General features: G+C 42.0%; 1 protein-coding gene and 1 long non-coding RNA gene across 14 annotated transcripts in view; one reads left to right on the forward strand and one right to left on the reverse strand.

Moving 5' to 3' along the window:
• The window catches only part of P2RY8 (P2Y receptor family member 8), a 46,551-nt gene that overhangs the window by 18,624 nt on the left and 10,733 nt on the right, over positions 1-17,194 (reverse strand). Inside the window, exon 5 of one of the 13 annotated variants that reach the window (XR_006287825.1) lies at positions 7,411-15,329. The exons of the other annotated variants lie outside the window; for them this stretch is intronic. The gene's annotated coding sequence lies outside the window, so the exon portion shown is untranslated. Of the gene's footprint in view, positions 1-7,410; positions 15,330-17,194 lie in introns of those variants that run through there. 13 annotated transcript variants of the gene reach the window in all.
• Positions 14,005-17,194, forward strand: part of LOC122464005 — a 78,342-nt gene continuing 75,152 nt past the window's right edge. The window contains exon 1 of the long non-coding RNA XR_006287830.1: positions 14,005-14,462. This is a non-coding gene — a long non-coding RNA (uncharacterized LOC122464005). The remainder of the gene's footprint in view (positions 14,463-17,194) is intronic.

The following is a 17,194-nucleotide window of genomic DNA, read 5'->3' on the forward strand; positions in this document are numbered from 1 at the left end:
TCAACTTGAAATATAGACAAGTATAGTCATTGTTGTCTTAGTGTAGTCAAAACTTGTATAGTTATTTACATCGTGCAAAGTGGATTTAAAACACTACCAAGAACAATGGCAGCATTTTACACCTACTTTCCACTCTGGTCTAAATACTAAAATCTAACTTTTATATGTGTTTTTCATCTGTAGATCTCAAACTGGTTTACAAAGGAAGTAGTTGTCATTATCCCTTTTTTACAGAAATGAGGCACCTAGAGTGACAGCAACTTGCCCAAGGTCAGCCCACAGGCCAGCATTCCTAAGTCCCTGTCTAGTGCTCCCACATGATCATTCAGAGTGCATGGCAGTGGGGAACCAGTCCCCAGGGGCTCATTTGTGCCCTGTACAGGGGGTAGGGGAAATGCAGAGCTATGCTGCTCCAGAAGGAACCCCAGTAGAGACTTAGAATGTTACTGAATTAACCATCCCAAAAAGTTGTTATAAGAATTAATCCGTTAATGATTAGACAGTGCTTTGACAATGCACTGTATCTGTGCTAAATTTAATTAATAAACTAACTGGTTTCCGTTTGTATTAAATCTTTTGAGTACTGTCTATACCAGAGATCAACAGACTATGGCTTCCTGTCTGTGATTGCTCCCTAGCACTAGTGATTGCATCATGTGATTGTGGTGAAACTAAGAGGAAGATGTACAGTTGCTCATTTCCTTTGTGACCTGACCTGCCTCGGCCAGGAAACAAGTGACAGTTTGTACACTGAGGCTGCCTGTTGCTAATATAAGGAGATATTTTTACAAACTCCTCAAAATTCAGGAAAAATCCTGCCCACAATTGTATATTTACTCTGTAGATTATAATTAGTGTTCTAATGTGTACTTTTCCCAGTTTAAATGCATAGGGTATATTTTCTCTCTCACTGTTCTGTGAAACTCTGGCCAAGCATTTTCTCACCTATTCAGCCCACTGAAGAATCCAGTCAGACCTGTACATGCACTTTAAAAGTTTATCTCCACATATAGAAAACTCATACGTAAAAGACATTTGCTTTCTTTTTCTCTTTTCTGTGCATTAAGGATATGGCATTATGTTGCTGTTGCTGTTCAGTTTAAGACATGATGGAGTCTGTCAGCATGTTTAGTGCTGACGGCTCCAGGTTCAGTCTCCACTGATGACTTTGCTGGCTGTGTATGCAACGATAGTTCATTACAAAATGCCCTGATGGGTAGGACTTGAACTCCTGTGAACCTTGGATGCTTGGGAGAATACGTAATACAGTGACCTACTATGTATATAATTAGGTCTCCCCCTTCCCCAGTTGCTGGTCCCAGTGACTTTACAACTTCCTACTATCTCACCTATAAAAGAGAACTTTTTTAGATCTAGTGGTAGAGACCTGTGAGCGGAAGGGCCTGTGTATGATCCCCGTTGAGTAGACACACTTTGGTTTACTATTATTTTTATTACAGTGAAATCTATACATTAGATTCCTCAGGGCTAGGACCATCTTTTCATCGTGTTTATACAGAGCTCAACACAGTTGGGTTGGGGCCTTTAAGTGGTACAAGCATAATAATAACAAAGAGACAACCTTTATTAGGGAACCTACCTTCTTAAGAGTTCTCTGCAATGTATCCACAAACACAACTAAAATTCTACTCTGTAGTTATTAGAGGATTATTTCAGTTAAATAGCCAATTGTTTCCAGTTCCTTGAGGGAGCTTTTAAGACAGGTTTCAGTTTATTAATAATACTAAAAACTTTAAGGCCTTGTTTCTAACTAAAAATGAGCATCGGCAGACCTGTTTCATACTTACCACCTGTATTTAACCCTGGATCCCAGTGAAGGTTTATATTTACATATTCAGTGATACAGTTGCTATAATTGTTGGAATGAGACACTGTATCAATTTGTATAGAACTATACTTTATTGACAACTATGTATATATTCTTCTTAAAGGCTGGCATGTGTCAACAAAAAACCAAATTCAGGAAAATTCACGGTTTTTTTTGTTTCGTGTGTGACAATTTACTGTACTACAATCACATGGTTTAGCTCTTTGTTTTTAAAATACAGCTGTTGTAATCTGACTGAGAAACAAGGTTTTTCTGTATGCAGTGTTGTTGTAGACATGTTGGTGCCAGGATATTCCAGAGACAAGGTGGGTAAGAGACAAACTTTTGAGGTTACACAGGTAACACTCTGAATTAGTTTCCCACACTGGAAGAAGAGCTCTGCGTAAGCTGGAAAACATAACTCTCTCACCAACAGAATTTGGTCCAGTAAAAGATATTACCTCACCCAGCTTGTCTCCCTAAAGTTTTATGAGGCACTTTAGCAATTAGGCCCTGATCCTGCAAAGATGTTCACATGTGCTAAACTTTAAGCATGTGAGTAATCCCAGTGAAGTTAATGGGACAGATCCTCAGGTTGTGTAAATAGTGACAGCTCCATCGAAACTAGGACAGTTTACACCAGCTGAGGATCTGCCCCAGTGGATTACTTATGTGCAAAAGGTAAGCATGCACATAACTTTTGTCAGGATTGGGCCCTTCATTATATTAGCCTGTGTTTAGGTCTTTCACAGGCTTTCCCTTCTTCCATGTATTCTCTAGAATATTTCACAGGTTGCTGCAAGAACTGTATCTGGGTCATGAGAATAGAACAGTTGCCTTTAGCCCAGAATTTATTCTGACATGAAAACAAGAGAATATTAAGCATCCGGAAAAAATAGTTTTCAGTTATATACCACAATCAGTGTATAAAATCAAAGAGAAGCATCTATGTGAGTTCTGAGTATAGGCCCGATCCAGCTTTGCTCGAAGCCCGTAACTGTTTTGCCACTGCCTGCAATGGGGGAAGCACTGAGCCCCCTATTTGAATATAAATCAGTCAAATAAAACATGATTTGTTTCTTGCAGATCCAAGGCACACTAGAATAGTTGCATGTGAAAACCAGTCGAAACAAAATTGGAGTCCCAAAAAGGGTTTTATCTGCCTAACATTGATCACTTTTACTCTCTCTCTCTCTCTCCATATTTTTAACCAGTTTTATCCATTTTTGTAAAGATACATCTCTTGGTTCTGTAATGAAAATGCTGTACATAAAACTAAAAAGAAAATTTAACAAAGCACGTAAAAGACATGCTTTTTGTCCAACTGTTAGTAATTGTCCAGCACATATTTCTTACCATTCACTCACAGTTTGCCTGTGAGACTGACTGCTTTGCATAATCCAAAAATGCCTCCTCTTTATTTTCCTCAAGGCAAACTCCTGGCATATGAGCCAAATGTGTCCAATCAATGTATACATCTGGCTCACACATGAATTAAAAATTATTCTACTGTTTGGTCAATCATCAGGATAGGCCAACTCTCCCCCCCGAACAGGCTACAAAGTACAATTACTACAGCCCCTGTGCAGGATCCTTTGAGCTTGGTGAGATATAAAGTGACCTGGACTAGTTAATTTTCTTCTGTATCTAACTCTTTGCTGCTGGAAAGGAAAATTGATCAGGCTCCTTCCATAAGAGCTTTGGCACATGCAGAAGGAATCTGTCTATTCCTAGTCAGACTCCCCATGGGTGAGGCAAAAAGACCTCTAAGAGAAATGTATGAGAATATTCACCTTCTGCACTCTCTTACACAGGGAGCACTTCGGAGGCAATATTCTGACCAATCCTGGAGAAAGCAGGGCGGCACAAAAATGGAGGATAAAGTGATGAAAAATGCAACAGCAGAAGAAAAAGAAAAAAGAGCACATAAAAAAGAGGAAAAATGGCAGAATTAAAAGGACTGAAAAGAATGAGTGGATACCTAAAAAGAAAAAAAAGAAGAAAAATAAATGTACAGAAAAGAAAGGAGGTGAGATCTAAGCAGTAGGGACAGGTTAGGGAGAAACACAGACAGCAGAGGTAAAGAAAAATAGACCAAACAGTGGTCATCGTACTCTGGTGCCCATTTGTTATTTCAACGGAATGTGTGATAATCACTCAGTGACATGTGTACAACCCTATTGAAGTCACTGCCCTATTGGGAATAGGTAAATGTGTATATTGGAGAAGTGTTGCTGTGAGAGCTAGACCCACAAAGGGGTTTCAAGGTGATACCACTCCAGGCTCTTGGAAGAGTGCATGCTCTGTGATGCTAATGTCCCTCACTATGATTTTGGACAATGCTCCCCCACCTTATTCCTACAGACCAGTGGTGTGTGCTCACTCTGCTCATCTTATGTGATCCTCCCAGGCTATATAATTGCTGTTTTCCCCAAGGGATCTTTCACTGTTATAGCCCTTATCATGCCATAGCTTCTTTTTTTGTCTGTCACCCCTCCCAGTGTGAAGCCTAAGTTAGGGCCATGTTGCTGGCACTGTATTTTCTCTGAATGTTGGTTGATTACATATGGGTCCTATATCTGGTAAAAGTCCTGTTACTAGGGGAAGTTGCTATGTTGTACCATTAATGTTGCAGTTTTTTAGTTGGGCAGTCAACAGGATACCAACTTTGGTCATGGGACCCAATGGCTGACTGCCCTCCGGCCATGCCCCCCCCCCCCCCCCGTGGTGTTTGGTACACAGATCTCTAGGACAGTCATGTGCTGCTTCCATCTTTCTACATCTGAGCAATTCAGGGCACGTGCATTGCCACCGAACACTCTAAAGTAATAACAGGGATGACCATGGCTCAGTAATCTTAGGGGCTGCAACTCTTACATTTATGTAACTCCCACTGAAGTCAATGGCATTTTTGTGCACACGACTACTCATATATAAAGTACAAAGGAGAGAAGCACCTTAGAAACAGTTAGATTGCAATAACTAGCCCATCTACACCAAATGAGAAAACGGAGTGGGTTCTTCCAGCCCCTTTGTTGTTTTTGTTGCTCTTCTCTGAATTCCCTCAAGTTTGTTAATGCATTACCTTCTAAGGCATGTCTACACAGCCAGCACAGCGCTCTGAGCATGCATCCTCCCCTCCCAAGGCTTCAGAGCCCAAGCTCTAGCCCAAGGCACAACTTCAAAGTGCTGTCTGCACAGGTATTTTTTAGAGCATGAGCTCTGCCAACCCAGGCTGGGAGGCTCACTCCTGTGCACTCTGTAGACATACTCCTAGAGGTGCAACCAATAGCACACGGGAGGCAGAGAATGTGGAAAGGGAGGAGAGAGAAGGGGTTTTAACAAAAGCTCTTCTTGCTTTTTGACCTTTTATGCCTGCTTGGGCTAGCCCACCAAAAAGTAGACCACAAGGATTCATAAAAATAACAGTGCTAATGTGCTGAAAGCACAACAACCCACTCAGTAATAGTTGTTCCATGCTCTTGCAAATGTGTTTTAGACGGTATGCAGAGTTATACAGGCCAAAGTTCCCTTCTTTTGAAAGCTAACTGAAGGACATAAAGTTTCCTAATGTTAAAGTGAAAACTGTTCCTCAGTATTCCTCTTCATGCTCAAATAAATTATGCATATAAATCCCCTACAGATCAACAAGTGATTCTATCGCCCTTCTAAAATTTCCCCATTTCTTCTCAGAGTAAAAAATTACATGTTTATCTTAACTATAATATTCATTCAAGAATCATAGGCGCTCTGTGCTTTGTGGTTAGTTGAATTAATGGGGCTGATTGTGTTCTCACTGGCTTCACTATTACCCCAATGTTATGTCACTAATTTTACTGGAGTTAATATTGATGTCTGTAATGTGCCCGGAGTTTCTTGGATGACAGGTGCTATATAAAGCCTGGATCCACAAAAGTGACATAGGTGTTGTGATGAGTGTCACAGCACCTAACTTTTAGGTGCCTAGAAGATCACAGGAACACACTGCAATCCACAGTGCCCGAGTTAGGCACCCTAGGCTCCCTAAACAATGAATGGGGAGACACTGGAACCTCAGAATGGGATCCACAAAGCCTGCATGCTAGGCAGGAAGCCGCCTAAGCTAGCCAATGGGACACACTGACCAGAGGTATGTGTGCAAAGCCCTGTTCCCTTTCAGAGGCAAGTTCAGGCTGCAGGGAGGCATCTATCTCTGCTTGTGATTCACAAACTGGGGAAGGATAGGCGTTTGACCACTTAAGTCATGGTTGGGGCCCAGTTTTGTAGGTGTGCTCAGGGGCTGCCTAACTCCACACAAAACAGCTTGGGGGAGGGGCAGAGGAGCTCCCTTATAAACTTTAGCCCAGTGGTCAGGGTACTCCCCTCAGATATGGGAGAGGAACAGTTTAAGTCCCCCCCGCCTGATGAACAGAAGGGATATAACAGGAATCTGTTACCTCGCAGTAGGCTATAGTCATTCTAACTTTTTATCTGTCCCGATTAATATTTAATTATTCAATTATGTAATTAAGGTGGAACAACTTGAATAGGTGTGATTGAGGGAACCCCCACATCAGAATATTCCATACCCCAGCAGTTAGGGCGCTTACCTAAGAGTAGATCACTGTTCAAATCCCTTCTCCTTATCAGGCAGAGGGAAGACGTGAACTGGGGGTCTCCCACATCCTGGATGAGTGTCTTGGCCATTTGGCTAAAAGTGATAATAGAACCTCTACTCCTCCTTCTGGTTGTTTTGCGGGGAGTTAGGTGGCCTTTGACCATGCCTACTGGATCAGGCACCACATGACTTAGGTGGAGGAACACCTGTCTTTCCCCTGGTACATGGATTGCTCTCAGGCTGAAGCAGGTAATAGACACCCAGATGCCCAGAGCGAGGCAGCACTTTACATTCTCATAGGCAAAAACTTAGGTGCCAAGTGAGTTTAGGTGCCAAAAGGATTAGATAGCAGCTGAGTGGGAGTTTTGTGGGTCACATTGTACCTAAAAATAGGACTTGAGCATGTGATTAGTAATGCTTCTTTCTTTCTTCTTTTTTTTGTTTGTTTGTTTGCAATCCTGGGAAAGTTAAAAAGAGGGATTTTAAATGTTAGATGTTATGATTTGAAGAGTGTAATTAATTTATCTCTTTATTTAAAAAATAGGAGGCAGTTTGTGGTTTCTGACCTTTGTATTTTGCAGCTGATGGGGTAGCAAACAAAAGAATTCTCATGCCTCAGACAAGTCATGAAGAGCAAACCCACATTTTTAGCTTGCTGCAGTGTTTCCAGCTGCTCACAGATACAATCTGTGATCCTGACCCTCCTTTCTCAGGCTGAATTCTGATGTACCAGTTGGCTACTTTTATTTTAAAGTGACAATTACCTTAAAGAAACACAAAATGAGTCTATAAAAATGTGTCCAATTTTCCAATTATAGACACCAACACAAGGCCACAGAAACCTTAGAATGACTTCTGTGGGGTGGAAAGTGCGTTAGATGTATCTTATATTGAGTCAGGTCCTGAGAAAGTACTGCAAGGGTCATTATGATGACAGTGCAGGTTGTGATATTTTTGGAGAAATTTTTTTTCTTTTTAAAATGTCCTCTCCCCTGCCCTCCAAAGAGGAGTTACAATGATTGTTGTGTTCCAGGTTAAAGGGAGCCTCTAAGTAATACTCTAATAGGATGATTTATGGCTGCACTGAAACTTGTGCAAAGTAAGTGGAAGTCGATGTAAAATGAGACATCGAAGACCTCTGAGAATATCAAAAGATTGAATTCTAGTTCTTCCTGAGGCCTCCTCTACATAAATGGTTTGGGTTCCCTCCCCTCCCACCCCCTTCTCCCCGCCCATCATCCCGTATAGTTACTGGATCATATAGGAGACTTTGCTGTGGAAGTCTCTTTGTTGTCAGCGGCCTGTTTCAAAGGGAATGGTTGCCCTGTAACCAGAATTCTGATGCATCCATCTAACCAGCCTCCAAAAGCCAGAATCTGTCCTTGACTTCAATGGAAACAGAGCTAGGCCAGTGCTGAGCACTTCTGCAAATCCTACTCTTGTGTCTAGCTGCTGTGAATGTATTCAGAAAGATCACCATTGTTTAGTGAATCTCCATCGTCTTTCTTCAGGGGTCTTATCTTTCATGGTGTTTAATTCTTTTTTCTGTTTTACGGCCCACTCTTACTTCCTTAGTAGCCAATGGGAATTTTGATGGGAGCAGAGCAAATTCATAGTTCTATCATGCAGTAGGTGAAGCATAAGGAAATGACTGTTCTTTCTGAAAACATTTTTTAAAAATTTTAAACTCTTAATACTAGTCTTTTTTTAGTAAAATAACTCACTGCTAGAATGAAGCATACAGTTTATCTGCTATCTAAAGTGTGTACGTGTGTGAATCATGAGAGATTGTTGTTATTTAATCTGATAACGAAGAAGAATGCTGCACTAAAGGGAGTAAGAAGATCCAAGGTTTACTATCTGTGTGGTAAAGAATTGGCAGAACACTACTTTGGTGGCAATCTACTGAAAAAGGGAATAGTTTGTACCTCATAGCTCAAAGGGAATAGGGATACCAAAAGTGGAGGTGGTAGCTATGCCACCAGACACAAATAGATGTGAAAGATCACGCATATATGGATTTTGCTAATGGAGAAGAAGGAATGAAGCAGCATTTGGAAATTTCCATAGCTATCCCAGTGTCATTATTTTGGACTGCTGAAATAATGAAGATATGGGCTGATCAGGCTGTTCAGTGCTAGAAATTATATAGTACCTACACCCCCAAAGTAAAGAAAATAGTATTCAGATATAATGGTAAAGGGGATTAAGTTTAATGGGAAATATATGGCTAAATCCCCTTCAATGCTTTTGATAATCTTAACCAAATCTCAAAAGAAAATCAATCTCAAAGAAAATGAACAGTCAATGTGAATTTCAGGAAAGTAAATTTAGAATATTCTTCACTCTCTTTCTCACTCCCCTACCCCAACAGAAAAGCAGAATTTCAGGCTTAAAAAAATCTTTTTTTTTAAAGGTAAGGTTATAAATTCTATTTTGTGAACAAATCTAGGAAGGACATGTTGTTTGTTACAATGTTTTCTAGAACTACCTCGCAGGTGGGCAAAGACAGAACATTCAGACGTCTTAGACACTAAAGATAAGGTGCAATGATAAAAAGCTTCTCCTCGCACGATAAAGAAAAAGGTTTTTTACGTTGGTACTTTCTGCTTAGACCAATCCCGCTTTCTTCCTCTTTCACTTCTGCGAAATTCTTTAGAAAAATATCAAAAACAAATGTGAATGTGGTTTACTCACGTCAGCTCTTCCACCACTCCCATATCATCTCTACAGATGTTACCTCTATGCGACACCATAACCTATGGTACGTGCTTTGCTTACTTATAGACTATAATAGATTTTGACGCATTCTATCATACTAATATATGGATGATGACACCACACAAAAATATGCTTTATTTTATTTACCAGTTGCACAATTTTGCAGTAGCAAATTATTCTCCTCTACCAAGGACAACTGGAAAAAAAAGACACTTAGAAACTCATCAACCAAAATGTATTTTTTTAAAAAGAGTTTATACCTTCACAACAGGAAATATTTTTAAATGGCCATGTGAATCACAAGACAAACCAACCACTTTCTGAACTGTGTTCATTCTAGTCTTCTATTTTTAGATCACATCATGCGCAAACTGGCTGCCTACTCTGTTAGTATTTTATTACGAGCAATACAATAATCTAGCGCTAGCACCATTGGGAACAGGATTTTATCTTATGTCTGTATAAATCCTGATTTGCCATATTAAATTTCATCATTTGTGGGAAGCGGAGGGTAAAAACTGGTTAGAGACTTATGACCAGAGATTTCTTTGAATTGGCACCCTCAGCAATTAAATTTAATTCAGTACAGTGTTTGCGAGGAGAGTGATTTAGCAGCAGAGTTCCAGCCTGGTTTCCATTCCCTGGCAAAGGCAAAACAAACAAAAACATACACAAAAACTAAACACCCCCCCACCACCATGTTTCCCTCCTTTTTCCATGTATATCCATGAGAGTAGCAGCGTTGTTAGCAGACAACTTTGCACGTGTATGAAGTTGCTGTAGGGGCTGAATAATTCATGCATGATGACTAAACATTAAAGCAACTAGTCATCTTGTTGAACATGCCTACAGTGCATGGGCATCTATGAAGCACTAACCAAAGCTTCCCAAGTGCTGTCTCAGCACGCACTGGGCCCAGGCTAAAACCTTTGATGGATCTCTTCATTATCGCTTGTTCTAAAGGCCTGGTTGGGAATGAGGTGAAATCATTACAGGCCTTCCCAGATCTTTCTGTGGAAATACCCCTCACCCAAGTCAGTATCAGTCAATTGGAAGAGCCAGGAATCAGTTGAGAGCTAGTATGGTGTGGATGTCAAGGACAACGGGGATGAGGGTGGTCATGCCTGAAAGTGAGAGCCACAGGAGTGGGCCATGCCTGGAGATTAGAGCAGAGCCAAGCTAGATTCAAGAATCAGGACCATGGCCCATGCCCCATGCAGGGGCACAGTCAAAAGCAAAGCCAAAGCTCAGAATCAGGGATCAGAAGCCAAATGCCAGAGCCTATGGGTGAGCCAGAAATTCAGTCAGGAAGTGAGATCCGGGGAATCAAGGATGGAGAATAGTCACCCCAACACATTGAGTAGCCAGCAATCTCTGGGCACTGCTGAGTCTATCCCTCCATCAATCAGGAAATGCAATCAATTAGGCAGCCCCTTCCACGATCAGCTGTGTCCAGTGTGTTGCTAGGAGAGTAACCATGCTGCAGCCGGCACCCTGACTCTGGAGGAGAGTGAATGACTTTGGCACTCAGATAATCCTGACTTTTAGTGCTGGCTCTGTCACTGTCTTGCTATGTGATTTTGGGCAAGTCACTTCTCCTCTCTGATTCAGTTTCCCCATCTAAACCAGGGGGATGATAATACTTGTTTATTTACTTCTCAGGGGTGTGTGAGGATTAATTAGTCCATGTTTGTCTGTCACTTTGGACATCATTGTAGAAGTGCTAAGTATTATTATTATAAAGAGAACAGGAAGCCTTTGGAAATTGCCAGCACGTGTCTAGATAAGTAGCCTATATTACTAATCTGATCTGGTCTAGGAGCACTTATTGCTTGTCAGAAGATGAAGCCTTTGCTGTAATGCATTAGCTCCTTTGCTTCAGAAGCTGCTTCTGTTCTTTTATGAGTTCTGGGCAACCATCTAGTCATTTAATTTTTTCTCTGATAGATAGACAATGTTGTATTGAGTTTTAAAACTACCTCATAAAATTGTAAATATCATTGACTGGATTCACTCTTGTTTATGCCAACTTCTGCCAGGGGTGCTAGGAATAACCCCCAAAGTAAGCAGCAGTGGGCTGGGAAAGTGTGGTGGCCAATACATCAGACGAATGTGCTCCTGTGAAGCCCCTCGTAGAAACTAAACCCTCATGCTTCAAACCCTAATATATATGCATAACTCTAAGCATTTGAATAGTCCTGTTGTCTTCAGTGGGACTACTAATATTGTAAAGCTAAGTATGTGTCATGGTTTTTCAGGACAGAGCCTAAGGCCGCTCCCCTGCAACATAACCTTTGCAGATCCATGGAAGTATATTGAGTAACTCCATGAGGCAACCATGATGAAACAAGGCCAAGGAAATAATTCAGAAGTTAAGGCCAAGGTTTTCCAACATGACTAGTGATTTTCTGGTTGCCCTACTTGAGACACAGTAAGGGGACTGCTTTTCAGGGGTGGGTGCTCAGTATTTCCTGAAAATTAGGCCTCTTTAAGGCAGTTCAAGTTGGGCACCCAAAAACAAAGGTACCCCAAATCACTAGTCACTTTAGAAAATCGCTCTCCATGTGAACATAAGAACAGCCATACTAGGTCAGACCAGCTAGCCCAGTATCCTGTCTTCGGACAGTGGCCAATGCCAGGTGCTCCAGAGGGAATGAACATAACAGGTAATCATCAAGTGATCCATCCCCGTCGCCTATTCCCAGCTTCTGGCAAACAGAGGCTAGGGATACCAGATGTGGCATTTGGAGAGGGGTTCTCAACTGCCCGGAGTATAATAAATCACTTCCTGAGAGAAAGGAACGGGGGAATCTCTACAAACATTTCCCAAAATATTTTTCTCTCAGGTTTGTTTGTTGTCAAGAAACTTCAGGGTATAGTGAGATTTTCTGGCTGCATTTCTGTAGGCATCAAGTGCCTACTATTATACAACGTAGTGCAGCCCAGTTTCTGTTCTCTCTGTATACTGGGTGGGGATTTTTGATTTAATAGGTTATTCACAACTCTTTCAGCAATTTCAAAAAGCCACATAACCTCACACCACACAAGTTCAACTGACAAGAGCAAGTTTTGGTTATCTAAAACAGGTTCTTTGGAAACTTGGGTGTATAAAGTGATTGTGGGAAGGGAGTTCATAGAGTTCCTCTCCATACATTTCTGTCAGGGAACATCCAAGAAAGCAGCTGTCAGTTTTCCCTCCAAGGACCAACGACCCTGGGGGGTCCACAAAAGGCCAAGGCCATTGAATGGAGGCACAGTGCCTCTGCACTGACTCTGGAGCCCAGGAATCTCCTTTTGTTTCCTGGCAGCATGGCTCCATCGGAGCTGTGCTATCAGGGCTTCCCCAGAAGGAGATGCTACCAAATCCCCTTAAAGCAGTGGAGTCGAGCAGTGGTGTATTATCTTTCCCTGAGCAACTCTATAATGTGCCTTCCTCCATGGCCTGCCTCTCCCACAACTCCTGTGAAAACCTCAGGGGTCCCAGGAATGGGAGGCCAGGGCCATGGAGGCAGCTGTGCCTCACCCTTCCACATGTGGCAAGGAAGATCTACACATAAAGGCCCCTCTCAGCACATGGATCTTGGAGACACAACATAGGCCAAAGAGCCTGTCTTTGTAAGGGTATGGCACCTTTAAGACTCCCACCCTTTGTGCTGAAGGAACACTTTGTACTTTCTTAGCAGTATGCGCAGTCAGAGTGGTACTTGGTGAGCTGTCTCCTGTTTCACACACTGTCCCCTTCATGTGTTGTTTGCCCACTTTTATTTATTATCAATAATCTGTTAAATTGACGGGCTTTTTCTGTAACTGCTTTGTCTCAGTCTCTTCTCCTTTTAAGTTAAAGTTCTCTGACAGGTGAAGATCACCCCAAGCCAGCTGACCAATCCTTCCAGGTAATGGTGCCTCAAACATTTTGGCTGTATCCGCTGCCAAGCGCTCACAGGTATATAGCCAGCCCAATAGGTACATGGGTTGGGGAGGAACACTGCCTGATTCCTCTCTCTCTCAATTGCACTTCTGCAAGACTGGGCAGAGTTTTTCCCGTAATGGCAGGAGAAGTCACAGAACAGCTGGATGATGCCCTCTACTTAGAATCAGAGGTCTCAGTTCTCCTGCCCCTACGTTTTGGAAGGAGGCAGGTGGAGAAGCTGGTTTGCACTCCTCATGTTTTTAGGCCTGCAGGGACTTGCCCAGCCTCCCATGTAATTTAGAGCAGCCTGATGGGGAGCAGAGAATAACTGTAGTACAGTGCATTGCAGTTATGTTCCTGCTCCATCCCTGGCTTGCCCCAGTACTTAATTTGTGCCAGGGCTGTGCCCCGGCACCTCTAGGCTTGGTAGTTAATAGCCCCAGCACCTCTGTGCTTGCCACGTCACTTATGAATGTAAAAAAAATTGCTTGATCCCCAGCATCTCTTTCATTACAAATTAAGCACTGGTTGCCCCCTCCCTATCCTGACATCCTTCCTATGCCAGATGCTGGGAGCAGAGCCAGTATAAAGTGCTTACACCAGCTAAGGAGACCATCTGTATAGGGAGTATTCCAGGGGGTCTATTTCTACCCCTTCAGGGCCTATTTATGCTGCCAGATGAACTTAAAGGGGACTTAGTACAAATGAAAATCAGGCCCATAGAATCATACTGTAGGATGGATCAGTGAGACAACTGTGAGCCTCATGAATCATCTGTTAAAGAGAATTAGATGTATGGAAGGCACACAGAGCAGTAGCTGCGCAACACACCAACCCCAACACAAGACCTCAGATGTCTCTTGCAACTTCCTGTCATTACCCGCACTATAGATTCACAGGAGGAGCAAACTAGTATGTGGCTACACAAGGTGTAAGGAAGGTAGTGGAGAATCAAGTCACTGTTAAAGGCATTTGGTGATATATCTGTAATACTTCCTATGATAGCATTAAAAAATGAATGATCAGGAAAAGATCCCCTGACAGAGAATGCAAAGTGACTTCTGGATAAGAGCTAAAGAAAACCACCTTCCCTGCCAAACCGTTTTTATTAAGTCTTCACACTCCTTCTTCCTATCAACTATGAAACCATCTGAAAAAAGTAGCACACACCCACACACGCATTAATGGTGGAGAAGTACAAATGATCTATTCATAGACCAAAGCCAGGGAAGAAAAGGAAGACCAAAAGGCTTAATTATGGAGTCTGAGAAACAGCAAACCAAAGAGTTAAACGGAAAGGAGGAGAAAGAAGGAAGTAGTGGTTGAAGCAATCTGCAAGGCAGAGGAGGGGGTCCGTCCTATTTAAAACAAAGTGCACAAACAACAGGGGAAAGTATCCAAAAAAAGTAAGTTGATTTTGTCATATTAGTGAAAGCTGTGATGGCCACTTTGAAACCTGAAGGCCTCTTGTTTATTCAAAGAGCAGGTGCCAGCTTCCCACCCATCCCTCAGCCCTTAACTGAAGGGACCATTTCTAGCAGCAAAGAGATAGTTCAGTTTGTATGGTCTTTCAGTACTGGTATGGAAATTATTCTTATTTTTATTTTCATTTATACATTTTGCTTTTAGATATAATAATGAACCAGTTAGGATTGTTAAGATGCTGTATAACTGACGTAGGCACTAGCCATCTAAAACAGATGGGCATTGTCAAAGAGACAAATGTGAAGCACTTTTAAAGTATAAGGGGGTAGCCGTGTTAGTCTGTATCCACAAAAACAACAAGGAGTTGGTGGCACCTTAAAGACTAACTGATTTATTTGGGCATAAACTTTCGCGGGTAAAAAACCACTTGGTTTTTTACCCGCGAAAGCTTATGCCCAAATAAATCTGTTAGTCTTTAAGGTGCCACCGGACTCCTTGCACTTTTAAAGGTGTCTTTGCATGTTGCTGTTATGAAGAGGTCATATTTTCTCTTAAGCAAAACTATGCAGTACATGGCCTTGTCTCTGCTAGAGAGCTAGTAAATGCTCACTGATGGTGAGAGTGGCTCGGCAGCAGCAGTGTTAACATTGGGACCCCTAATCTAGACATCCTGGTTTTAACACTATGTTAAGAGTATTAGACTTTTTCAGAGCAAATCTAATCAACACCTTGTTCATTTTTACCTTGTCTGTATGCTGAGCTTCCAAAATTGCTAATTGCAATGCAGCGGTACCAGTGTTAGCAGCAATGGGAAAACTGTAGGAAATTTGCCTCGGTTAGACAAGGCTCTAAGGACAACAGAGAAAAACAGGGCTGATGGGTAACAGAAGGAAGGCCCCGAACATGCAGACACTTAGGCACCTACTTAACTTATGCGCATGTTCAATCCCATTGAGTTATTTAGGTTCATAACTGTAAGCACATGCATAAGTTTTTGCAGGATCATGGCATAAAAGGGAGCAGACAGTGGTTGAAGTCCATCCTACACTGTTTGTGTTTGATAGAGACAAGGCAAAAGAAAAATACTTAGACTGTAAACTCTTTTAGACAGGGACTATCACGTGTTTGTGCAGCACCTAGCACAATGGAGCCTGGACCTGGTTAAGGCCTCTGGGGGCTACTGCAATGAATATTTTAACTTCCATTATCAAGAGACCATGTCTTTTAATCAGAAGTCACTACGACTCTTGTGCTACATTCTAGCTTTGCATTCCTACCACTTCAAAAGGAGAGTTAATGGTAAGTGGTTTAGCTATAATAAGAGGAAATACAGTCACTGAGGAGGATGTCAAACAGCAGCACAACACCAAGGGTACATTTACACTTCGCACAGAGGACTGACTGCCACTTGGGTAGGAATTCTGCGCTAGCTTTAATGTAGCTAGCGCACTAAAAACTGCTGTGAAGACACTGAAGGGCGGGCTCCAATGCGGGCTGGTAATGCAAGTCTGTACCCAGTGTTCCAGGTGGGCTTCCACAGCTCGCTCTGAACTCTGCTCTGCTGCATCTGCACTGCTATTTTTAGCCACGCTAGCAACATTAAAGCTAGCAGATATATGCCTCCCCAAGATGCAATCACACCTCTGATTGCCTAGTATACAGACCCTACATGACATGGTGACGGTACAGAGAGAAAGTGAGAGAGATAAGGGCTGAATTATTTTCCCAGTGGACTCAGCGGAAGCTTTGCCACTGACTTTGATGGAACAGGGTTGTCCCCTTCAAAGTAAGATTCTAATTTCTTACCTAATATTTCTTTTCAATAATCAAGATTTCTGTTATTACACAACTAATTAGCCAAGCTAGTTGGGTAGTTATACGATTTTTATTTGCCTGCAGGTTTTCTCTGTTGTACCTGAAATCAGTTGTTATATTTTATCAATCTGACGGTTATGCTTTATGATTATTATTTAACATTTATATTGCAATGGTGCCTAGAGGCCAACCAGCTGGGGCCTCCTTGGATGTCTACACTGCAATGAAACAGCCCCACAGCCTGAGTCCTGGGACCCTGACTCAGCTAGCACAGACCAGCCACGGATGTCTAATTGCTATGTAGACATACCCTAAAGCAGGGGTTGGCAACCTTTCAGAAGTAGTGTGCCAAGTCTTCATTTATTCACTCTAATTTAAGGTTTCGCGTGCCAGTAATACATTTTAACGTTTTTAGAAGGTCTCTTTCTATAAGTCTATAATATATAACTAAACTATTGTTGTATGTAAAACAAATACGATTTTTAAAATGTTTAAGAAGCTTCATTTAAAATTAAATTAAAATGCAGAGCCCCCCAGACCGGTGGCCAGGACCCAGGCAGTGTGAGTGCCACTGAAAATCAGCTTGCGTGCCGCCTTTGGCACGCATGCCATGGGTTGTCTACCCCTGCCCTAAAGGGTCCACGGGGCACCTAAAAGGCAAGGACCAAGCAGTAAAGGACAGTCATGTACACATATCCTCACTACTAGAGCTGAAACTAAAAGTGCTAATTGAGATGCTAGTTTTTTCTGATGCTTCACATAAGCCATCAAACACTGTCAGGTGATAACATTTATTCTCTGACCACCTGGACTGGACTTAGAGGGGAAAGGCTCATTGCTCATTATAACAACGTTGGCCATTTAGAATTATTTTGAGGTATTATTTGGAGGTTTAGGT

Source organism: Chelonia mydas, chromosome 1 (genome assembly GCF_015237465.2).
Source record: "Chelonia mydas isolate rCheMyd1 chromosome 1, rCheMyd1.pri.v2, whole genome shotgun sequence".
NCBI classification, from domain to species: domain Eukaryota; kingdom Metazoa; phylum Chordata; order Testudines; family Cheloniidae; genus Chelonia; species Chelonia mydas.